Genomic DNA, 27,381 nt, shown 5'->3' on the forward strand with positions numbered 1-27,381 from the left:
TTTTTGTATGGATAAAGCTAAAACGAAAGGTTATGATTTACTATGGTGATAACTAACCTTTTAAAATTTTGATTGTTAATGTAGGTAAAACACCTCTATAGGCGATTTGGAGATATGGAGCGAGCACGTGTTCAAGCCTTATTATACCAAGCGCTTCCGCTAGTTTATATGCATACTTTTGGGTTCACGTTTTATTACTGTGATTAAAACTTGTTGTTTTTGTTTGGGGTAGTTTAATGTCAATAGGGTCGTAGGTGAATGTCGTCTATTATGTCAAAACAGGGGGTATGTCCGTTTTACAAACGGGTCATGCCCAAATTTTGTAAAAATTTTACTATGTATCAAAGTTGGTATTTTGATGTCCGAAAAATTGTTCTTTTGTAAGTAATCTAACATTATGGAAAAGCGGACGTTACAAGTTGGTATCAGAGCCAAGGTTTGTGGGATTCGGGCAAGAGTCATAGTGCTCGAACTCAAACCGATGGCTCGTGCAAAAGTGTGCTCGCTCCGAGATCGCCAATGAGGTAAAACTTTAAGTTTTTGTTAAACACGAGTATGTATAGTGTGTTTATGATGAATATTTAAGTTAAGTATGTGACAGGGTAATTATGGTGGGCAAAAAAAAAATGATGAGTTCTAGGGACCGCACGGCCGGAAATGGACCCGAAAAGAGTTAAAACACTTAAAATGAAAGCAGCAGCGGATTAATAAACGACAGGCCGTCGCCGACGGCTGGGTGCCCGTCACCGACGCCACCCCCTCCCGGGCCGACGCCCTATCTGTCTGCCGACGGAAACAAGTGGCCGACGCCACATTATGAGGCCCGACGCCGACGGACCATTAGCCGTCGCCGACGGGTCGTGCAAAGTTGGTCCGCCAGAATTTTTTTTGTTTTTCACATTTTGAGTTGCCGGGTTATCCGAAAGCCTATTTAATGACTATGTAAGGTCCATATAAGGCCTAATAGATGTATGTAATCACAATTAGTGGTTACAATAAGAATGGATTCGTAAGAGTCGGAAGTGATGAATCGAATGATAAGATAAGAGTTATGAAATTTAAAAGATCAAAAATTGAAATGTAAGAATGTAAATTAAGTAAATGCAGACTAATGAATTATGATATAATGAAAGGCATGTAATGGTGTAAAAAAAAAGAGAGAACGACACGAAATAAATGGTGAAAAGTAGAGAATTAAAAAAAAAAAAAAACTGGAATGCATGAATACAAATGTTGTAATCAAAGGTCGAAGTATGTGTTATATTGAAAGCTTGCGAATTATAAATTAAGTTCCCGTACTTCTCATAAATGCCCGTTTTATGTTCTTGTCAAGTTATTAGAAGATATAATAAGTTATGTAAAGTTACGTAGGTATTTGGCGATAAAGTAAAAATTTATAAAAGTCGAATGCAACGTATGGAATGGCATGAAATGAATGACGAATGTATAAAGTGGAGTTGGAAATGTATGATAATGAATAATGAATGAAGTAAATGTAGACTAAAGTACTTGAATATGTGAAGGAACCTAAATTGATTTATAAATGAAAATGAATGATGAGATTAGTGGTGAAAATAATTTGAAGAATGTGAGTTCGATGGAATTTGTATGAAAATTCAGATGAACATATGCTTTGATTAGAATTATGCATTAGAGGCTTGTACCTTGTACTTGAATGGTGTGATGCTGATGTGTATTTAGTGATTTGCCTTGTTACGATTAAGAGGCGAATATGTGCTAATTGAGAATCATACGAGCTTATTAGTAAAGGGTACTTTGGAATTATGTTATACAGTTAACTTGAATGATATTTACTATTTGTAGAATCATGAAGCATTAGCCATTAGCATGTGAAAGTACGTGAAAGTGAATGCATATATGTGTATTGTTTGGAGGATTACGTAAATTGTATGTATGAAATACGAAGAATATTAATATTACGGTCTATTATATTTAGATGATTACCTGTTCAAAAGTTTGAAGTGTGTAAGCAAGACAGTTGACTATCTAAAAGTCAACAGTATAGGGATATCATGAAATGGTCATCAGACACAAATGCTAAAGTAAAGAGTTAATGTATTATGTATTAAGTGATTTACGTGTTATGCTTGATGATAGATTAGTTGTATGGATTTGAAATGAGATAGCTATTAATAAATGTCTCGTTATACGAAATTTGACTAACGAAAGTCAATTAACATGTGAATAGAAAGAAAATGAATAGTTGTATGTATGCTCACATAAGCTAATAATGTTACGAATGTAATAATATGTAAGGATGGAAATCTCATCAGTTGATTCAAGTATGGATGGCAAACAGGGTAGGAGGAAACGATGAGGCAAACATGAATGTGAACACTAAAGGTAAGTGATCTTGCAATCACTTCAAATTTATCTACATGAAGGTGTATACATGTTTGCATATTCGAAATCAAAGTGAAATGCATAAATAAATTAGAAATGTTATGGTACGTTTCGTTGAAATTGTTGGCATAAGGTTAAACCGATAAGACCTCATTATAAGGATAAATCGGTCATAAATTTTAGTTGAAAAGTTTTAAGGCGGGAACGAAAACTTGGCAATGTTGATGAAAGGTATGGAAAGAATATTAGTTGGGATGTTAACTAAAGACATTTTGTAAATATGTTCGAATTGAAAGTAAGTACAACACGTACAACAATACTTATATACAATAAGGACTAAGTGTGATTAATTTTAAAAGGTCAAATTGTAAAAGACAGTAAATAATAATTACTTACAATTGCTAGAAGTGTTACGTAAGAAATGACATGGTAAATGTTACGACAGAAGAACGAAAGGTACAGATGAAAATGCTAGAATCTGAGAAATGAATTCAAACTGGTAAGAATGAAACGTAATAAATTAAAAGTTCGAATCCGTAAGTGAAGACGGATTGAACAAGTGAGAATAAAAAGTAAGTACCAAACTCAAATAAGTTATACGGGTCAAATGGCGATCGCCGTTTGAACCCGGTATTTAATGCTCGGTTTGTCAAGTTTATTACTTATAGGTGAGCATAATGTATGGGCATGCATTGTCACAGTTTGGAAAGCATTAACCATCGCAAAGTATAAATAACGAGTCAAGGGTTTTGACCCGCACCAGGTAAAAAGATTATATTTTTAATAAGAGCTTAGGGCTCGACTAGAGAATGATGTGTAAGAATAGGATAACTGATACCCATATGTAAGAATGTATTTACAATTAGACTTCTGAAAAGTCAAACGAAATAAATGAAGTCCTTGCAATTATGCGAGTATAAGGTACGTACGTGTACCTCGATGCAACCACAATAGGTAAGGGGGCGTTAGTCTGATCGTGAAAGGTCAAACTGTGAAAGTAGACGAAATAATCAATAAAATGAAAGGATAGTATGTAAGAAATGGAATGTATGATATGTTTTAGCATGTACGTAAGAAAATTGTGAAAGAGCCAATAGGCGAACAAATACCATGTAGGACGCAATTATGAAAAGTTATGTGCTAACTATTTATTTATAGATAAATATAATGGAATTCTTCGTGAGATGATAGTAATGAAGCTAGTGGAAGGATGCTCACGAGTGGGAGCATATTTTATGAATGAATGAGACCAATTCTGGTACGGGAGGTACATATAAAGAAGCGGATCGATCCGGCACACGGATAACTGACTTATGCATTGAAGGCGAGGTTAGTAAAATGTTTAATTCTTGATTAATGATTAAGAGTCTATAGATTTAATTGTAAGTATGAACAAAATGAATGGTAGAATAATTATGGTATGGTATACAATGATCGACCTGTAATGGTCAGCGTGAGAAGGTATGAAGGTCGTTAAGAGGGAGGTCTAAAGGCCTTAAATGAAAGTTTGAGCTGAATTGGTTAAACGCTCGTATGGTGCTCATACACAACATACCTAGTTGTATCATAAGTAGTTTACGCAAGGAGCTAATAATAAAGTGTGCGAAGGATTAAATTTGAGGCTAAAATCAAACTTGTAATTAGTTCAAGCGACGGTAGTAACCGTAGAATGATGCTTTATACTCATATTAAGTATGAAAAAGTAATTAGGAAGTGGGTAGCCTTGTATTAGTACCACTAAGTCATTAAATGTTTATAGTATACGTAAGATGTTATGCTCAGCCCTCCTATGAACAAGAAAGTAATTAGAAGAACGTTATTAATGGGATAATAGGGTTTGCTCATGATTACAATAATGAATCATATCGTGCATGATTCGTGTGCAGAATGAAATAAATCGATTTATTTATATTAGTAAATGTATGAATACGTTATGCTTATTTAGAAAGATAGAAACAAGTCGTAAGCATAAGCTTGTACGACCAATAGTATACATTCTGAATAAACTTCAATGAACGAACTGCCAGTGATGAGGTGTGCTAGGAACTAGCATTATAAAGTGAAAACGACACTAATAAGAGCTCTGGATCAGGTTCTGACTTATATGTGATTATGAAAGTAATTTACTTGATTTAAGAACGGAGGGACAATGCGTACAAATACGTTTATGCAAGAATGAAACTCTGGCCAAGATCCCGAATGCATCTATGTTGTATTAAGCGTCGTAAATGAATAGATGAAAAAGTAAGAGTAGAAGTGGTCTAGTTGGAATGAGAAAGGTTTCGGGGACGAAACCTCCTTTAAGAGGGGTAGACTTGTAACACCCCAAAACTTGTTTAGTTTAATAATAGGTGAAAATAAACAAATAATTCAACATAGTAATGAATTATGACAAAAATGATAAGTTAGTATTGGGAAAGCCTAAGTTGAACACTTTTTTTAAGTGGAAGGGTTCAATGTGTAAGTAATAAACTAAATGTTTTAGTTAATAAACAAAAATTAAAACCAAACACCCATATTTGGGTTCTGGTCGTTCGAGAAAGAGAGCAGGCAAAAGAAAGGTGAAACCCTAGCTTCAAGAAATCAAGAATCAAAGCCAAATACATAAGATAATCCGGTGCATGAACCCTCCTTGCGAGAATCTAACCCTAATTTGTTAGTGGTAAGTTTAATTTTCTGAATTTGATGATTTGTAGAATTAGGGGCTCGACCCAATCTCGAATTTTGTGTCTAAATTTGAGAAATCTGAGTTAGGGTTACCTTCTAGAACAAGAATCATGTTTGATTCTAGGTTATTTGAAGGATTTTAGTAAAAACCCATTTTATGAAATTGTGATATGAAAAGGATGATCAATGTGATTATAGATATGTGAAATCTTGATGTATGGTGATGTTGTAATGCTTGAATTATAGAAAATTTATCTAGGGTAAATAAAGATATGAATGAGAATCGATTGTGGAATGAACTATATGATGAACTAGTGGAAATTCATGCCTTGTATGTTTGTAAATAATGCTTGTAATTATGATGAACACCAAGTGTTCGATGAAATGCTTAAAAGAATAATGTATATGATTTGAAAGATGAATGAATGAAATGTTGATGTACTAAATAAACGAATGAATGTGTAATTATAGGCATGCAGGAGGAAGGTTCCAATACTAGGAAATCGGAAGGTTCACAAGATCGAGGTACGTTAGTGTACACTTTATGTTTTTATTATGTTGTCATATGTATAATAATCTCTAATGTATTAAATTGTTATGTTCGAACCGTGAACGTTGAGATATCCGATTGTTGAAAGTAAAGTTAGATCCGTCATAAGCGGATGTTGAGAAATGATTATGATACGAAAGTTAATGCATCATACCCGGTACTTTTAGTCGAACCGGGTATGGGAAGCTATGTATGTTTTCGTTGCATACAAGTCCTTGTTATATTTTCTATTTATATAATTTGATGTAAAACTATCCTTGTATAACAAATGCGACAAGTAGTAAGTAAGCGACAAATCCCTAGTGGATTTGGGTATGTTAACGAAAGTGGTGATAAGCTATGCATTTTGATCGATTGAAATTCAATCGTGTCAAGTAAAGATGAACGCCATCCGTTCTAACGGATAGCTTTGAATGCTATAATAAAGATGAAAGTTATAATCCGTTTTACGGATAGAAGAAAGAGTAATGTTGAAAGCAAATAAACCCAATTAAACGGGTTGAATGTGTATGCTTAACTCTCGATGAGAGTGTTTATGCTAAACCCAATTAAATGGGTCGAATGTGTATGCTTAACTCTCGATGAGAGTGTTTATGCCTAACCCAACTATGGGGGTAGTCGAATGCGTAAAAGTAAGAATGTTTTTGTATGGATAAAGCTAAAACGAAAGGTTATGATTTACTATGGTGATAACTAACTGTAGGTCCCTCTTCGGAGGATGACGAACCTAAACCTTGTTATACAAACCCACTAGCGAGTGCGGAATCCAAGCTAGCAAGCAAACCGGGATGAGACAAGTATAAACACAAACACACAAGGGTTCACCGATTAACACCACTGTATTAATACGAATGAAGGTTCCGGTTACAAGCACAATGTTTACAAATCTAACTTGCAAACTCTCTAGTGTGTGTGTGTGTGTTTTGATAGAATGCTCTCAAACTCTCTCTATGTGTGCATCTATCTAACAAACCTCTCAAGTCTCTCTCACACAACACACTACAAGGGTATTTATATACCCAGCTCAACATGTCCTGTCCGAAGGATCCGATAGATTATCGAAGGATCATCTATCGATGACAATGTGTTCGAAGGATCTACATATACTTCGAAAGATTTCATATCCTTCGAAGTCTAATATTATCCTTCGTAACATATCTTTCTAGGCCATCGAAGGATCTATATTATCCTTCGATGAGCTATCCTTCGACACAGAACATTTACAAACATTTTCTAACTGTTTGGCCAAGTCAAACCAGGAGGACGGTTGACTTGGTCAACTTACAGGACTGACAAGGACATCGTTTACATCGTGACCGAATACAGACAAAGTACAGACACAAGTGCATCAACAAACTCCCCCTTGGCTGTAGCTTTGTCTTTATCTTCTATAGTTGTAGACTCGTCTCGAACTTCGATGGTCCTTGGTCTTCGAGTTCTCAAAACTCTGATGTCCTTTCGAATCTTCAATGCCGGAGGATCTTCAAAGTCTTCACGTATTGAAAGCAGAAAGTGTATCAACAAACTACCCGTATCATGTAGGAAGTGTGTTAACAAGCTCCCCCTTAACATAAGCTCCCCCTTGAGTTATGCTCGTGAAATACTTTATCGTTATGAAGTGAGATCCTTGTGGAGTTGACGATGGCCAGCGGCAACTCGATCATCTTCATCACTTGAGTGCCTTCACGTCGTGTCTTTATTCCAAAGCTTTGTCATCGACCATGTTCTCCTAGCCTTTAGAATCTGCACATGCAAGAAATCTAAACGCGTAATGAGAACAACTGCTTGGAATATAGTTAACATAAACAAATGACACACGTATGACCATGTCACAATCAAACACCGTCCGACAGATTGAAAGTTTTTCAAATTTATCAATTTCAGATTTCAACTTTCAAAGACTTGCAAATTTCAACCGTTTATGAAGATTTTAGTCAATTCGGTTTTCGTTCAGGTTTCAGGCAACGAAGACTCGAGTTCCAACATCGTACGATCGAAAATAAATTAGAAATAAAATCCTTTTGGCTTTTATAAAGTTTATATTAAAACACACCTAAAATCTTTTTGGTATTTTTGACTTTTATAAAAGTAAGTACTGAAAGCAGTAAATAAATATATACATACATTCTTTTTGCGAGTTTCGAGGGTAAGAGAATCATATCAGTGTACGGTCATGCCAAAACGCTCTTGTTGTTCAGTTAGTTAACATTAAGATAAGCATCCTATAACAATTATCGGTATTGTTGTCCACTTAAGCTCAACTTATCAGATGTAATCATGTTTAGAGGATACGTTAATGTATGATTTATACTTACCGATCGGTGTTCATCCACATCACGACACATTCCCGTATCAAGGTATGCACGAGGGTTCATCTTACCGGTGAGTATACCGATTATCATCTGTTTGACCGTATATGATGTGAGATTCTCACTTATTTTGATTTGAAAACAAGTCCTTTGTGATATAATCACTTATTGATGAGGAACTTGATTTTCATATGCATGAGGGCAAAGGAGCAAGTCCGTGAACAGGTCAGTACTTTCGTACAGCAGAGAGACGAACTTGACTCCCGGATAAATGTGATATTTTATCACTTATTTGATGGACATGTGATTGTTTATCACTTATTGAGGTCGAATGCAGTATGAGATATGTACACGTATGTATGGTATCATGGAAGAACTTAGACTTTGTCTTTTATAGAAACAACCATGATACCCAGATGATAAACAGCATAAACCCCGAATATCTCAGAACCTCGGCAATCTATCAAACGAAATTTCGGTACCAAGACCATATGCCAATGAACGGTTCCCACGCGGTTTTCAGTCTGTTATGTTTATATCTCCTGCATATTTTAAAATGATCGTGAGTCTACCGGTACATCATTAGTAGAGCTACTTATCATTTTCTTTTTCTTTTGATTTCTGGAAACATGTTTCAACCGACCTCTGATGTAATATCACTTTCTCTTATATTACCAAGAAACTCATTTTTGTTTTTCTATTGTTTTTGTGTTTTTCTGAATTTTCCCCCCCTTAAATGCAGAAAGTAAATAAATTAAAGACATATTTTTGTATTTTTGTGGTTTTTCAATGTTTTTGTATTTTTCTTGAAACTTTCTCCCCCTAAAATTCAAAAATAAAGAGAAGTAAAAAAAATATTTTTGGATTTTTGGTTTTTAGAAAAATATTTACAAAAACGATTTCCTGATGTCGGTTACTCTTGCTTCACCTTAATGCCGTTTACCAAAAGTAAATAATCAAATCTTGATTTATCAAATGCTTTGGTAAAAAGGTCGGCACGTTGGTGGTCGGTATGAATATGAACCACATCGATAAGTCTCTTTTCAAAACAATCACGTATGAAGTGATATTTAATATCGATGTGCTTCGTTTTCGAGTGCTGTACAGGATTTCTAGTGATCTGTAAGGCAGCCTCATTATCAACATAAATAGGAGTAGTTAGGAATTCAAAACCGTAGTCCCGCATCTGTTGTTGGATCCATAGAACCTGGGAGCAGCAACTAGACGCAGCAATGTATTCTGCTTCACATGTAGACGTAGCCACACATGTCTGCTTCTTGCATTGCCAAGTGACTAGGCGATTGCCTAAGAACTGACATCCTGCTGTAGTTGATTTTCCATCTTTCTTGCAGCCGCCGAAATCAGAATCACTGAAAGCTTTAAGATCGAAGTTATCATCCTTAGGGTACCATAACCCGGTGTCAGGGTAACTCTTCAGATAACGAAAGATCCTTTTGACAGCAGCATAGTGAGAGACCTTCGGATTCGCTTGATACCTAGCGAGAAGACAAGTTGGATACATAATGTCGGGTCTTGATGCGGTGAGATACATTAAAGATCCAATCATAGCACGATAAAGTGAAGAATCCACCGCATCTCCTTCTTCATCCGGAGTAATCCCGTGATTCTGCGGAAGAGGAGTAGAAATTGGCTTCGTATCGGACATCTGAAACCGGCTCAAGATGTCTCCGACGTACTTGGTTTGATGAATAAAAATTCCAGATTCGGACTGATTAACTTGCAAACCCAAGAAGAACGTCATTTCACCCATCGCACTCATCTCGAATCGATCTTGCATCACCTTTTCAAATTCCTTGCACAGCTTATCATCGGTAGAACCAAAGATAATGTCATCGACATACACTTGTACCAACAGAAGATCTTCACCTTTTTCTTTAATGAAGAGGGTACAGTCGATCAAACCCCGTCTAAAACCATTGCTCAGCAGGTAGGTAGACAACGTTTCATACCAAGCCCGAGGTGCTTGATGAAGACCATATAACGCCTTGTTAAGTAGTAAAACCCTGTCAGGATGTAATGGATCTTCAAACCCCGGTGGTTGCTCGACATATAATTCCTCTTCGACTACTCCGTGTAGAAAAGCACTTTTAACATCCATCTGGTACACCCTGAATTTCTTGAAGGATGCGTAGGCTAGAAAGATTCTAATAGCCTCTAGACGAGCAACAGGTGCATACACTTCATTGTAGTCAATACCTTCAATCTGACTGAAGCCTTGAACCACTAACCTTGCCTTGTTTCGGACAACAATCCCACGGTCGTCCTTTTTGCACTTAAACACCCAGCGAGTTCCGATCTTTTTGTAGTTGTCGGGCCTATCAACCAATTTCCATACGCCCAACTTCTCGAACTGCTGAAGTTCTTCTTGCATGGCTTCCACCCAGGAATCATCTTTCAATGCCTCCTTCCAAGATTTAGGCTCTTCTTGGCTAACATAGCAGGCGAAAGACCAATCATTTTGTTGTCCCGATTCTCGTATCTCAGCATACAAGCCAGCATTTTCGTTGTTTCTGATTTGATTTCTTGTCCTTACACCACTGAGAACATCACCTATTATATTCTGCTGAGGATGAATGTTATGAATTCGGGTTTCAGTAACTTGAGGAACTTCAACATTTGAACTCAAGTTAGTGATATTTAAATTCCCGATATCATTCTGAAGCTGGTGAGTTGTAGAAGATGATGCATTTTCTTCTTGGATAATTGGCGCAGACACTGGATCCGTTGCTTCTGAAGTACCTTGAACCGGACGCAGTGCTTCACCATCATTTGCATCAACATACTCCTCATCTTCCGATGACAAATTGTAATCGACAGCATCATTAAACACCTCATTTGAAGCGAGATTGTTGACAGAAGAAGACGCTTGTGAGTCAACAATGATTGGACGAGCTAACTGAGAGCCAGTCGCATTCTCGCTTTCAGACAACATTTGAGCAATTGCATTATCATCATCAAATGTTGGCAGATTGAATGAGTCGAAAAGACCATCATAATCAAACATCCATGGATCTCCAGAAGGCTTCGGAGGATTAGAATATCTTTGAACTCTTACTTCACCCCATTCTTCAATCCTTTTGGTAGTCAGGTTCCATACTCGCAGATTAGGAGTAGCATACCCAAGGAAGTAACCTTCAATAGCTTTGGCACCAAACTTCCCGTCAGGCTCAATCATGGTACATGGTGCACCAAAAGGTTCTAGATATTCCAAGTCAGGAGTCTTCTTGTGTAGGAGTTCGAAGCACGTTTTCCCATGTCTTTTCACTGTGAGAACCCTGTTTAATGTGTAGCAAGCCGAGGCAACAGCTTCAGTCCAAAATCGAACTGGAAGCTGAGACTCAACCAACATGGTTCTTGCAGTCTCAATTAAGGTTCTGTTCTTTCTTTCAGCGACTCCATTTTGTTGTGGCGTGTACCGAGAGCTGTATTCATGAAGGATTCCTTTTGCAGTGCAAAACTCATCCATAACCCTGTTTTTGAACTCGGTACCGTTGTCGCTTCGAATTCGCCTCACCTTTAGATTATACAGATTTTCCAACAAGGTGATCAAATTCTTCAGAATTTCTGGAGTCTCGCTCTTGTGGACCATGAAATCAACCCATGAAAATCTTGAGTAGTCATCAGTAACTACCAAGCAGAAAACTTCTCCGTGCACACTCTTGTGTTTGACTGGGCCGAAAAGATCCATATGCAAACGCTCGAGTGGCATGTTGACGGTGTTAACCTTCTTCAATGGATGAGATTTCTTGGTCTGCTTTCCCTTTTGACATGGCTGATGTGTGCTAAACAGACTATAAAAATTAACTAAGTTAGACTCTCTAAACTAGACACTACAAAGCTTTAAAATTTATAAAACAGACTCTCTAGACCTAAGCCACACAACCGGCAAGTGTACCGGTCAGTGTAGTATAGCCTAAGCAAGTCCGAGTATCGAACCACAGGACTCTATGTATCACGCAAACTAGACTCTGACAGACGCTGACAGACACGACTTAAACATGTTTTAATTGTTTGGGGGGGGGGGGGGTTACGGAAAACTAGAAAATCTATATTAAACTACTAAATTAAACTAAAATTAACTAATACGAAATAAGACTAAGGACTTTTCTTTATGCGAGAACAAGACCACCTAGACAAGAATCCTGGATTGTTTTTAAGAGATTACCGATTAAGTTAAATGCACGAGTTATGGAACCGGGATCGTAAAGTACTAAACCTATTAAGAACCAGCGAGGCCCCTCGACCCTTCTCAAGGAGAAACCTGTGGAACTACCTAGGCCGTTAATCCTACCGGTTATTAGACGCCTTTCCAGTTGTCTAATTATTGTGTAAGTACCCTAAGGTTGACCTATTCTTTTCCAATCCTAGGTCTAGGGTAGTTTGAATTAATTAATTTGACTTGATAGACTAATAAGACCGACAGGTAAACCAAGACATAACCTTTCCCAAGGCCTATCTAAAGCAATTCGCCGGGTAAGACCTACCAATAGCCCCTCACTTTCCAGGTATTAGGACTAGTAGAACACTAAGACTTAGTAAATTATTACCAATTACTTCTAGGGGTTATTGCGCAATTCTCCCTAAAGAGTTAAGGTTTTCTAACGTGATATAGACACTCACCGAAATCCTAAACCCTAATATGACTCTATGTTGTGATATAGACCGTCACTAAGAATCATACGCAGCAAATAATAACAATAAACCGAATCAAAGCATGCATACACACCAAATCATTAAATCAAACTTCTTACTAAAACACAATCAATCCATAACAATCATGCAATTAACATAAACTGGTAAAAACGTTATATCAATCCATTCATCAAGTCTAGGCGGTTATTGAGTTTAGCCTAGCATGTTCATAAATGAAAACAAATCAAAGATGTTTAACAAGGAATTCATTGTAACAAGTTTCGTAAGAAAAATCAAGAACAAAGAACTAGAAAACCCGATTAGATCTTCAAGTCTTCTTCCCCGAACTCGTACCAATGATTCCTAGGCTTCAAGATCTTCGAAAAAGCTCCAAGAATGCTCAATGATCGCCCCAAAGAAGTCCCCAGTCGAATTAGGGTTTTTCCAAACGTTTTTTGATGTTTTTATATCACTTTCCAAAATAACCCTTTACTAAATTCGAAATAATTACCAATCAGGACGTTCTGGCTGGCCGCCAGAAACTCAGGGACAAGGTGGTGGGGTGCCACCTTGTTTTTCAGCTCATTGACTAACTTTAGACTCTCGCCAGGTGCCAGAAACTTGCTCAGTAGGTGATGGGGTGCCAGAAAGTGGCTCTTCAGCTTTTAAACTCTATTTCAACTCTTCAACCTTTCCAACATGCTTCAAGCCTTGACACTTCAACATTTTAACTCGTTTTGCTCGGTTTCTCGCATATTTGAGCATCAAGACCTACGAAACATGATTTAATCAATAGCATGCATATTCTAACGAAAAACAAAACTAAATATAACGAAAATTATACAAACTTTACACGAATAAATGATGTATTTTGCAATACATCAAACATCCCCACACTTACTCTTTTTTCGTCCTCGAAAAAGAATTATGCAACGGAATCATAAACAAACAATTACCCGGGCCAAAAGTATAGGTATAATTAATTAAAACCAAGATTTGCGTTAGCCGCGATTGTGAATATACTTATCCCTTTAAACCCGAATCCAGTCCTAAACCCTTATCATGTAAATTTAGTTTAAGTGCGGTCAGTCTACCTAGGGTCTCACGCTAGAATCTACAGTCCACCTACTCCCAACTCAAGCTTATAGGACTAAAAGAACGATCATTTGACCAATTCCTAACCGTTTTATACCAAGATAAAGAGAGTTTGAAATCAAATCTAATTTTATTTCTTTTCTCTTTTTTTTTCTAGCTTGCTTTTTTTTTTTTTTTTTTTTTCATTCGTGAGACTAGACGATGCTTTCCCTAACCCATCGGTATTCCGACTGTAGAGTCGCTATCCCCAATCACAGATTACATAGGTTTCGGTACTTTTATTCGGCAAGTCGATTTCACACATCCTAGAGGCATTCCGGCTGTAGAGTCGCTATCCCCAACTCGGATTACATAGGCCTGTGTTACTTTCATTTAGTTTCTAGCTCACTTTTATTCTATTTTTTTTTCCTTTTTCAGCGAGATATGATAAAAAACTCTAACTATCTTAGCTTATAACGGCATCCCTTATACTATTTTTGCCGGTTTTAGTTTCCCATATTTCCCAGGCGAGAACCCACTAGCAGACCGACAATTAAGGTATATTAACTCAAAGGGACTTAGAACCAAAACCCGGGCCTATCCACATATCCCAAACTAGACGCAAACTCAGTTTATTATAATCTCATATTATTATTATTTGAACCCGAGCAAAAATTTGTTTTTTCTATCATTTTCCGTTTAAAAAAATGCAAACTTCTTTTATTTCAAAGACATTTTCTATTTTTTTCAATTTTTTTTTTTTTTTTTTTTTGGATTTTTCAATTTTTTTTTTCATAATTAAGACTCAATATTTACATGTATCCCATCCCCACACTTAGAGATTGCATTGTCCCTAATGCAAGAACGAGAATACGACTCAACAACTACCTAAAAATCAAAACTAGAAACGAAATAAATAACAAAATATACAACAACAAAAAGGGAAACGACTTAGCTGAGTATGTGAGACTGTCAAAGTGCCAGTCATTTCCACATAAGCCCTCCAATTCGATACGCGCTCAGCAAACAACTCCTAACCTCGGACACGCGAACGAAAGCGGCTACAACAATCAACCTAAGCAAACAAACACCAAACACTAGCAAAAGATAGTATGCAAACAAGCTACTAAGTGTTAGTGCAAGCATCCAACAACCAAAAGTTTAACCATCCCCAAAATCCCAACCAACCTGTTTAACGTATTTAAGTACAAACCAACAAACGAGGAACAAAAACAGCATAAAGATAAAAATAAACAAAAGATATAGGCTGTCATCCTCGCTGCATCCTCGCTCTACTCCTCCTCACCTGCATGCGTCCCACTAGGACCTGCCTCAGACGGCTGCCAAGAAGGCGGCGGCTGCACACGAATACCCTGCATAATGGCTCGCATCCCATCCTCCAATCGCCTCTGACCTGCCACAATCTCTGCTAACACCTCCTGCCTAAGCCCACTGATCTGATCATCAACAAACATACGCAACTCATCGAAACCCGCCTGCATAGAATCATATAAAGAATCCAGAGTAAGTGGATCGGGTCGTGGCTGCGCTAACGGATACCGCCTAGCAAGAATATCCTGACGAATACGAGGGACATAAGGCCTCTGACAGTGGGTAGGAACCGCACCCTGCATAGCCTCCGCAGCACCTGAACCAGGCGGAGGCTGAACCTGTGGACCCTCTCGTATCGGCTCCCAAGTAATCGGATCAGTACGAGCTATAATCGCAGCAGACTGCAAATCCCTAACACTCATCAAGCAAGGGTCGGGGCCCTTCTTCATCTTGTCAGCCGGGTACCTCTCAAACACACCCAAACTCTCGGCCAACCAAGTAATCAACGGCCCACAGTAAATACGGGCTCCAGCACCACCCCTCCATAACCTCTTGATAGACATAGCAAACACAGTCGCCAAGTTGACTGGCCTCTGCTCAACCATACACATCAGACAAAATAAGCTCACCTGATTAACCTTGTTGTCTCCCTCTCCTCTACCAACCAGAGTCGCTGCTAGAATTTTGTGGATATAACGAAGCACTGGATCAGTAATATCACTAGCAACTGCCCCTAAAGCATATGGCACCCTCGATATGGTGCTCCAAAACCTCGCTAACTCACTATTCGGAACACAAAACCTACGCTGCTTCCTAACCACCCCCTGCAAACTATTAATAAACTCGGGAGCCCTAACCTCTTCTTCTGTGTAAAACTGAGTTGCCACTGCAAACTCAGGGACCGTCATCTCATAAGACCTCCTACCCAAGGCAAAGAATACTGCACCTTTTTTGTTAAAACTTCCTAGCTTAAAGTCGAAAGTCGAGTGAAACTCTATCGTGATTTCCTTGTATTGTCGCGCATCACAATCCAAAATTTTCCTAAATTTCGGTCCCAACAACTGTTCCACCCGAGCCCTCGCCCCTAAACGATCCAACATCTCCCAATCAATCCTCCTATACGGCAGCAGCTCTGTCGTATACAAAGCACCTAACTTCCGAAACTCCTCCGAATTTTGCACAAACTGTAGAAGAGGGCTGTCCAAGATCCTTTGACGTGGACCATGCGGACGTCCCGGCCCCGTATACTCAATAGCCCTTTTTGAATCTGACTGTTGCACAACCCGTACCGGTTCCGGTTCCGGTTCATCCTACTGAACCGGCTCGATCTCCCTACCCACTGAGTCCCCTCGTGGGCGAGTATCCGTGCCTCGTTTCCTGCTAGCCCGAGTCGAAGTTCCTGTACCTGGCATTCTGCAAAACAATTCAAGTGTGACAAGACAAAGAAAAGCAGAATATTAGTCACGAACTATTTTTTTGGTATTTTTTTTTGTATTTTTAATAATTTAGACTCAATTTTTTTTTTATATATATACACATACTATACAAAAAATAACGGCCGTATAGCATTACGTTCGCGGCCGTAGTTTAGAAACAAAGTGATATTAAAGCGACGTTTTGCAAATCCTTTTTAAGCATAAACCGAACCTCGCCCGAATGGAGATTGAGTACGGGCGAGTCGTATCACAATTCAAGTAAGCAAAAGACGCCATAAGACACTAAGACGACTCTAACACAATTAAAACGACACTAAAGACCCTAAACGAACCATTAGACTAGACTCGATCTAACTTAGACGCAAAATACACAAATTACAACTAAATACCTTCTCCCGGCACTTTACTTGCCCTCAAGTAAACCCAAGTGCCTAACAAAACGACATCGCCATCCAAACTTGCTTAAAATTAGCCATGAATTAATTTAAAACAAACTTTAGCATTGAAAAAGACCGCCTAGTTAAAGGAGGTACCGTTCTTTGCAAAAGTGCCGTTTCGAAATTGCAAGTTTGGATGCAAGCGCGTCAACATACTACAACCCATTCAAAATTCAGCAATCAAAGTTCAAATCCAACCCACAAAGCACAACATCCCGAACCCAAACCACAAATCAAACCAACATCGAGTGCAAACCATAGTGAAAGTTGAAAACTTTTATTTCGCATTAGTGAAACGGGTTAAAACTGTGGCTAAATCTGATTGTTATGTCAAAAATTCACCCAAACGAATCCCCACACTCAATGTTAGCGCCACCTAAACCAAGTTTTTAAGAACATTGCAATCGAACTCCAAACAAAACCACCCGCAACCTATTTTCTGGTCAAGCACGCGACCCGCATCCAACCCGCAACCTATTTTCAGCCGAAAGACCCAAATCACACCCAAACGACAACCTTAATACACTAATACACAAACTAAACTCTAAACGAAACGCGACAACTACCTAAAAAAAAACTAATCTAAATAAAACAAAAATATACAAATCAAAATACAAAATATGCAGCAGCCATACCTTGGATTTGGAGAGATAAAAGAAGAATTTTGTGGAATTTTGTTTCTTTTTGAACCGTTAAGCCCCAAAACAAGAGTCAGTGAATGGTGAATACTGTGGAGGATGAGTGGGGGTAAATGGGGATAGGCTGGATTGGGTGGGTGTACTAGTAGTGGCGGTGGCTGGGGAGTTGTGAAAGTGGCGGTCGGCAGTTCAGAGAGGGGTGACGGGGGGAGACGGGGGGAGAAGTGGAGGGCGGTGGTTAATGGCGAGGAGGTCGGCGGCGGGTGTAGATGGCCGGTAACTGGAGGATGACCGGCGACTGGTGTGGCGGGTTAGGTGAGCGGCGGTAAGGAGAGTGGAAGTGAGGGGTGGCGGTGATGTATTCCGGTGATAGGGATAGGGAGGAAGGGGGGTTACAGTTGTAGAGGTTTAGGGTGGGGGTTGAATGAGTGGGGAAGGAGTGAACCGGCTGTAGAGTTTGATGTGGTCAGGTCATGAGGTAGGTCAGATCATTAAGGGTTTATTATTTTTTTTTTTCTTTTAAAAAATGTGGTTTCAATGCACAGTTTGGCTACAGCTAGGGTATCTGGCGGGTGGCCACAAAAATCTGAATAGGGTGGCGGCCCGCCACCGAGTGACAATAAGGATCCGGAAAAAAAAACTCTTCGTGTTGGCGGGGGCGAGAAAAATATGAGGTGGGTGGCGGCCCGCCACCACGTAGTAGTTTCCGAATTTTTTTTTTTTTTTTTTAACATCAAGCCTACCCATAATCCCCTTGTTATGCCTTAGAAAAACTTTAGTTAATTCCCAATGTAATGTTTCCCAACCATCCAAAACCCAACCAAAAATTTTCAAAGTATAAAGACTTACCTGGAGCCTTATTTTTCTTGTAAATTCCTGTAGATCCTCGGTAATGCACTCCTGCAAATGACTCAAGACACCAAACAAGGACTCGAAAAACTACGAAAATTAACTGTTAGCTACCGAAAATAATACGAAAAATAAATGAAAATACAAACGGTACAAAATATACACTTGGGTTTTCACCCAGAACACTAGTTGGCGGCTTTTGGTGGGATTTCGAGAGGAGTTTCCTCCCTCTCATCTTTGTTTATCGCTCCTCCAATGTAGTGTTTCAAACGATGGCCGTTTACCGTCCAACTACGACCGTCCGACTCATCCATAATCTCCACCGCTCCATACGGAAACACGTAATGAACCATATATGGTCCCGACCACTTTGATTTCAACTTACCTGCAAAAAGCTTCAATCTTGAGTTGTAAAGAAGCACTTTGTCGCCTTTGCTAAACTCCTTCACTTTCCGTAGCTTCCTATCATGTAACAACTTTGTTTTCTCTTTAATTCCCAACGATCTAGCATAGGCCGTATCCCTAAGCTCCTCAAGCTCATGAATTTGAAAGAATCGTTTCCTAGCGGCTTCGGTCATGTCTAAGTTAACGGATTTCAATGCCCAAAGCGCTCTATGCTCTAACTCGACGGGAAGGTGACAAGCTTTTCCGTAGACGATCATAAATGGTGTGGTTCCTAAAGGTGTCTTGTAGGCGGTTCTAAATGCCCACAATGCATCGTCTAGCTTGTCAGACCAATCTTTCCTACTCTTACCCACGGTTTTCTCTAAAATTCGTTTAATACCGCGATTCGCATTCTCCACTTGTCCACTTGTTTGTGGATGATATGCGGTGGACAAACGATGAGTGACACCGTAACGTGCAAGCAATTTCTCCATCAATGCGTTGCAAAAGTGAGTGCCACGGTCACTAATTAAGGCTTTAGGAGTACCGAATCGTGAAAAGAGCTTCTTTAGAAAGTTCAAGACTACTCGGGCTTCGTTTGTGGGAAGAGCTTGGGCCTCTACCCATTTGGAAACGTAATCGATCGCCACAAGTATATAACGGTTTCCCTTGGAGTTTGGGAAGGGTCCCATGAAGTCGATGCCCCAAACGTCAAAAACCTCTACTACTTGTATGGGGTTTTGAGGCATCTCATCTTTGGCGGAAATATTGCCGGTTCGTTGACATGCATCACACATTTTCACGAACTCCTCGGCATCTCTAAGAACGGTAGGCCAATAAAAACCACAATCGAATACCTTTTGGGCGGTGGTATGTGCACCATGATGTCCTCCCGTGAGGCCCTCATGCACATGTTTTATGATATTCCAGCCCTCCTCTCTCGACACACAACGTCTAAGGATTCTATCTCCTCCTATCCTAAAAAGAAACGGATCATCCCACACGTATTTCTTTGCCTCACTAAACAATCTCTTCCTTTGTTGATGTGACATCCCCTTCACCACATTGCCACTAGAGAGATAGTTTGCTAAATCGCAAAACCACGGCAATCCCTCTTTTTCGGCCTCGATAAACTCTATAGACTCGTGAGGGAATGTATCTCCAATCTCCTCCTCACGAATCTCTTCCCTCTTGGGATCCTCTAGCCTCGATAAGTGGTCGGCCGCTACATTCTCGGCCCCTTTCTTGTCCCTAATCTCAATATCAAACTCACTAAGCAAAAGAATCCACCGGATGAGTCGGGGTTTAGCGTCTTTCTTTTGGAAAAGGAAACGCAACGCAGAATGATCGGTGAAAACGATGGTCTTGGACAAAACGAGGTATGAGCGGAATTTATCAAAGGCGAAAACTACGGCTAAAAGTTCCTTCTCCGTGGTAGTGTAGTTTTCTTGAGCGTCGTTGAGTGTTTTGCTTGCATAGTAGATGGGGTGGAAGTGCTTATCCTTTCTTTGTCCTAAAACCGCTCCAACGGCATAGTCACTCGCATCGCACATGAGCTCAAAGGGCAAGCTCCAGTCGGGCGAGATAAGAATAGGGGCACTAACCAACTGTTCCTTCAAAAAGTTGAAGGCTTTAAGACACTCCTCGTCGAAGACGAATGGAACATCTTTCTCCAGCAAGCGAGTCATTGGGCGGGTGATTTTCGAAAAATCCCTAATGAAACGTCTATAGAAGCCCGCGTGCCCTAGAAAACTCCTAATTGACTTAACACTCGTGGGTGGAGGCAACCTACTAATGGTATCTATTTTCGCACGATCTACCTCTATACCCGCTCTCGAAATCTTATGCCCTAATACTATACCTTCCGTCACCATGAAGTGACACTTCTCCCAGTTTAGCATAAGCTTCGTCTCTACACATCGCTTTAACATTCTCTCTAAGTTCCTCAAACATACCTCAAAAGAATCACCATAAACCGAAAAATCATCCATGAAAACCTCCATGGAATTCTCTAGCATATCCTGAAATATGGCGACCATACAACGCTGAAAGGTAGCCGGAGCGTTACATAACCCGAATGGCATGCGTCGGTACGCATAGGTGCCGTAAGGGCATGTGAAAGTGGTTTTATCCTGATCCTCCGGTGCAATGGGGATCTGGAAGTAACCGGAAAAGCCGTCTAAGAAACAGTAGAATTGTTGACCGGCTAAACGCTCCAACATTTGATCTATGAACGGTAGTGGGAAATGGTCTTTACGGGTGGCATCATTCAACTTTCGGTAGTCGATGCACACGCGCCAACCCGTGACCGTGCGTGAAGGGATGAGCTCGTTCTTTTCGTTCATGACAACGGTCATCCCCCCCTTCTTGGGGACAACCTGTGTAGGACTAACCCAAGGTGAATCGGAAATGGGATATATCATCCCGGCGTCTAAGAGTTTAAGAACCTCTTTTTTCACTACATCTTGCATGTTAGGGTTAAGCCTCCTTTGTGGTTGCACCACCGGTTTATAATCATCCTCCATGAGTATCCGGTGGGTGCAATAGGAAGGGCTTATGCCCTTTATGTCGGACAACCTCCATGCGATGGCCTCTTTGTTGGCCCTCAACACATCTAACAACCTCCCTTTCTCACTCTCATCTAACGCGGATGAAATAATGACGGGTAGTTCGGAACCCTCCCCTAAGAAAGCATACTCTAGATGAGATGGAAGTACTTTAAGCTCTAAGGGTGGGGGTTGGGTGTTGTCATCACTAACCGCTAGCACATCGGGGATTAACGGAATCCCTTCCTCTAACTCTTCACCTACACTCTCTAACTTCTCTTCCTCCTTCTCTCCTACCACTAGGTCCGCTCCACTAATGTACTCTAAGCAATGGTCGACACATGAGATAAATGAGTTCAAAAAGTAGACGGAGTGGCAAGGACCACTATAGTCATCCGAACCGCTCGGGTGGTCCATAGAACGGTCGATCTCAAAGGTAACTCTCTCCTCACCGACTCTAAGGGTGATCTTACCATCGTAGACATCTATTAGAGCTTTGGCGGTGCGTAAGAAAGGACGACCTAAGATAATGGGCACTCTCTCATCCGCTTCCATATCTAGAATTACGAAATCGGCGGGAAACACGAATTTGTCTACCTTTACTAACAAGTTCTCCACTATGCCCCTAGGGTACTTAACGGACCGATCGGCTAAAGACAATGTCATTCGGGTGGGTGCAAGCTCTCCTAGGTCTAGTTTCTCATAGAGAGAAAAGGGCATCAAGTTGATACTAGCTCCTAAGTCGGCTAAGGCACGAGTGTTGGTGTTACTACCGAATAGACAAGGGATGGTGAAAATACCCGGATCGGTAAGCTTTTCGGGAAGCTTATTGAGCACCACGGCGGAACATCCCCCATTCAACGGGACGTTAGACAACTCTCCTAATTTTTCTTTGTTCCTAAGGAGATCCTTTAAAAACTTAGCGTATTTAGGCATCGATTGAAGTGCCTCTATGAACGGGAGGTTAATCTTCAATTGCTTGAAGATGTCTAAAAATTGCCCATATTCCCTTGAGTATTTTTGGTTCTTAAGGCGTGAAGGGAACGGGACATACGCATGGTTCACTAAGGGGGAAGGTCTAACGTCTATTGGGGTTTTCTCAACTCTCTTCTCACTTTGAGACTCATCGGTGTGACAACTCGACCTTTTGACTCGTATTTAATGCACGTTGACCTTGACCATTGACTTTGACTGTTTGACTTGTAACTGTACATGTTATGTGTTAATAAAACGTACTGTGTTATGCATATATGTGATTACCATTGCAATGTGAGTATTAAGAAACAATTAGACATAGACTACTGATTAAACCACATAGTGCCCGACGAATCAGGGCTAGATTCGCCAACATCATCTCGACGAAACAGGAGGCCTGTCTCGTCAACCCTATCTCAACGAAACACCCTGTTTCGCCGGCCCAGTCTCGCCAAAGCCCACTACGGGCCCAAAACGCTAACTCGTGTATATTAACATGAAACGACTTCTAGTTCACACCTTTGGTAAAAGTTAGAACCCTAGAACGCTCATCTCTTCTGTGTGACGGCAATCTTGTGTCTCCGAAGCCTCGAATCAATCTGATTGTTATCTTGTTCATTGTGGTAAGTGTTTTAACTCTTGCGTGATTGTTAGTTCGTCTATCGATTAACTACTTTGCTAGAAGTATAGGCTGATACTAGATATTGGTTATGCCATGATTGGTTGATATTTTGATAATACTAGAATCTATCGTATCTGTTACAAATCTGGGCACCGAAATCGGATTGGTTGTTACTGATAATCTGAATAGGGTATTTGTGATATTGTGATCTCATGATCTAGGGTTCATGCTAGAGGTTGATTGTTGTAATATGATTTTGGTTAACGTAGCGATATACACGATAGTGGACGAATGATTACATTATGGTACAAATGATTTTCATGATGATTGTACGATTATGGTTTGATGATTGATGATGACAGTTAGCATGATTAGGGTTTCCGTATTTGACTGCATGATTTCCTGTAACTGATGTGTTAACGTAACCGCTGTTTAACGAATTTGAATGTTGGCGAATTAGGATGTTGACGTAACTGGCTTATTGACGAATGTGATTGTTTGACGAATTGGAAGTCTTGGCGAAACAGAATTAGTTTCGCCAAGATGATTGACGAATTTGAAAATGTGTTTCGCCAAAGGAGGTTTGACGAAACAGAATATGTTTCGCCAAACCTGTGTTTCGCCAATTGATGTGTTTCGCCAACTTGGATAACCTGCTCAGTAAACTAGTTGAATTCTGTTAAGTGTAACTGAGTTAACTAACTGATGTTAAACACTATGCATGACTTATGTGATGTTGACTGGTGATGTGTACTACTTGGTGATCATTGATTATGCTTATACGTGAGCTGTATGAATTCAAACTGATTGTGTATACGTGCATACCATAGGACATGACTGATTAATTGTGATCGCGTACTTAGCATACCGAGCAAACCCAAGGTGAGTTCACACAGCCAAGGCATGGGTTCCCGGGTGGGGAATGGGATTTGATAGATTATTGTGCATACTCAGAGGATAGAACTTAACGAATACGAACCTACTAGACTAGTAACACTTATTGAACTGATCTTCGCACACCTGCCACGGGTTGGCCGCGATACTATGACATCTTCGCACACCTGCCTTTGGAAGGCCGCGAACTAAACTTACTAACCTTCGCACACCTGCCTGGGAGGCCGCGATACAAATAAACCTAGTCTAGAATACTTGGGAAGAACATCCCCTAATATCTTCGCACACCTGCCTGGGAGGCCGCGATGGAAATATGAAACATGATATAAACGAACGAACTTACTATTACTCATACCACATTATTACTGAACTGTTAACTGTGAACTCGCTCAACTAGTTGTTGACTCTCTGCTGCATGCCTTGCAGGACCTTAGGTACTTATGGAGCTTGCACTGGAGAAGCGGGTCGTTGTGGGCAAGGATCGTGGTTTCTACGTTGAACTATTATGACATTTAAAACTATAAACTAGTGTTGGATTATTTACTATGCTTCCGCTACACTTTGAAACTATGATTATGTTTTGAACACCTATCGTATTGGATGTATGGTTTACATTTATTTTACTTGATATTAATTACATGTTCAATATGATTGGTGGCTTGATCCTGGTCAGTCACGCTCCCAAGCGGTGGTACTCCGCGTGTGGATTTTGGGGGTGTGACAGATTGGTATCAGAGCCATTGGTTATAGAGAACTTGGTTTTAATATGGGAAAACGTTTTTATTAAAACCAGACTATAACCAGAACAGTGCTCTCAACGATCCACAACGACGCTTCGCTCCACGTGCAAGACTCGACATCCTAGGTAATAAGGTTTATGTTTATTACCTGCTTGCTAGAACTGCTTAGAACTTTGCTCGTAGTATGCTTACCCTACTATTGCTCGCTATCTGTTACTGCTTGAGAACACTTATGTGCTTACACTCTTCTGTCATCGCACTATTCGCGAACCTTTCTCACTTATGTTGCCTTTGATGTGAAGATCAATGGCCGCACGAATTAACATGACTCAAGCCCAGCTAGAGGCTCTCGTTGCTGCGGCAGTTGCAGCCACTCAAGCAGGTAGTATACCCTGCAGTATAGACTCATACTAGGGTCTTTAGATCCTACATTAACTCCCGTATTTAACTTCGTCCTATTCGTACAATAGGTCAACACGTGCAGCAGCCTGTCTGCACATTCAAGAACTTCATGGACTGTCGTCCAAATTCTTTCAGTGGCACCGAGGGGGCAGTGGGACTCCTCCATTGGTTTGAAAAGCTAGAGTCAGTATTCGAAATGTGCGAGTGCCCTGAGGCTCACAAGGTCAAGTATGCAACTGGCACCTTGGAGGGAATAGCGCTAACCTGGTGGAACGCGCAGGTGCAAATTCTGGGGTTGGCAGCTGCTAACGCCACACCCTGGAACGAATTTAAGGAACTTATCAAGAGAGAGTATTGCACGCGTGAAGATATTCACAAACTGGAAGACGAGCTGTATAACCTGAAAATGGTTGGATCAGAGATTGAAGCGTATACTAAACGGTCAAATGAGCTGGCCGTGTTGTGCCCAACTATGGTAGACCCTCCATACAAGCGCATCGAGATGTATCTCAAGGGGTTGGCACCGGAAATCCAGAGCCACGTAACATCGGCTAATCTCGACAACATCCAGGCTGTTCAACGCCTCGCTCATCGCATTACCGACCAGGCAGTGGACCAGAATAAACTGCCTAAGCGTGTCAACGCTACTGCTACAGTTACTACTTCAGCCACTCCAGCTGCTACTACTTCTGCCACAACCAGCGAGAACAAAAGAAAGTGGGATGGGGATTCCAGCAAGGGATCAGTTTCGGTTTAGTCCCAAACTCAGCAGCGTCGCACCAACGATTATCAGAGCCCAAATCAGCAATCATCGGGCAACCAGGGGCAGAGTGGTTATAGGGGAACTCACCCGTGGTGTAACAGGTGCAACAAACACCACAGTGGAAGATGTCGCAGGGAACGTTGTCAAAGATGCCACAAGCCGGGCCATGAGGCTAAAGATTGTAGAAGCTCGCGACCAGCAAACCAAAACCAGCAACTCCCACCGCCAGCTCCACAGAACCAGCAGCAGCAGCCACAGCGTGGAAACCGGGGATGTTTCCAGTGTGGGGCTGAAGGCCACTACAAACGCGATTGCCCACAGTTGAACCAGAATCGCAACAACAACAACAACCAGGGCAACGGGAATAACAACAATAACAACAACAACGGGGGAAACAACAACAATGGCAACGAAGCTCGTGGTCGTATGTTCGTGCTAGGTCGGGGTGACGCAGTGAATGACCCCAATGTGGTTATGGGTAAGTTTCTTCTCGACGATATTTATGTTACTGTCTTATTTGATTCGGGTGCTGATACAAGTTATATGTCATTGAAAATGAGTAAATTGTTAAAACGTACACCAACACCCCTAAACACTAAACACGTCGTAGAACTGGCAAATGGTAAAAGTGTATAAGCGGCACATGTGATCAAGGGCTGTAACATCGTTCTAGCTGGTCAGACTTTCTCGATTGATCTTATACCCATAATCTTGGGTAGTTTCGACGTCGTCATCGGTATGGATTGGTTATCCCAACGTCGCGCAGAGATTTTATGCAAGGAGAAGGTTATTCATATTCCTCGCTCTAGTCAGGAACCTCTCGAAGTTCAAGGTGACAAGAGTGGTGCTGTGGTTGGCATCATCTCTTTCTTAAAGGCGCAGAAATGTTTACGAAAGGGACACACTGCCATTCTGGCACTCGTTACAGACGCAACAGCAAAGGAAAAGAAATTGGAGGATATTCCAATTGTACGCGATTACCCTCAGGTGTTTCCTGAAGACTTACCTGGCTTACCGCCTCATCGTCAGGTCGAATTTCAGATCGAGCTCGCTCCAGGAGCAGCACCCATAGCTCGCGCACCGTATCGTCTAGCTCCATCAGAATTGGAAGAATTGTCAAAGCAGTTACAAGAGCTCTTGGAAAAGGGCTTTATTCGTCCAAGCTCTTCGCCTTGGGGAGCACCAGTACTTTTCGTGAAGAAGAAGGATGGCACTTTCAGGATGTGCATCGACTACCGTGAACTGAATAAGGTGACGGTGAAGAACCGTTATCCTCTTCCGCGTATAGACGACCTATTCGACCAGTTGCAAGGGTCGAGTTACTACTCCAAGATAGACTTGAGGTCGGGTTACCATCAGCTGAGAGTCCGGGATGAGGACGTCTCCAAAACCGCATTCAGAACTCGCTACGGTCACTACGAGTTTCTTGTCATGCCATTCGGGTTAACGAACGCGCCTGCCGTATTCATGGATCTTATGAACAGGGTGTGCAAACCCTATCTTGACAAGTTCGTCATTGTTTTCATCGACGACATTTTGATTTACTCCAAGAGTCAGGAGGAGCACGAGCAGCACTTACGTCTTATTTTGGAACTCCTTCGAAAGGAGCAATTGTACGCCAAGTTTTCTAAATGTGACTTCTGGCTTCGTGAAGTCCACTTCTTAGGCCATGTGGTGAACAGGGATGGGATCCATGTCGATCCATTCAAGGTAGATTCGATCAGGAACTGGCCTGCACCGCGTACA

This window comes from Helianthus annuus, chromosome 14 (genome assembly GCF_002127325.2).
Source record: "Helianthus annuus cultivar XRQ/B chromosome 14, HanXRQr2.0-SUNRISE, whole genome shotgun sequence".
In the NCBI taxonomy this organism is placed as follows: domain Eukaryota; kingdom Viridiplantae; phylum Streptophyta; class Magnoliopsida; order Asterales; family Asteraceae; genus Helianthus; species Helianthus annuus.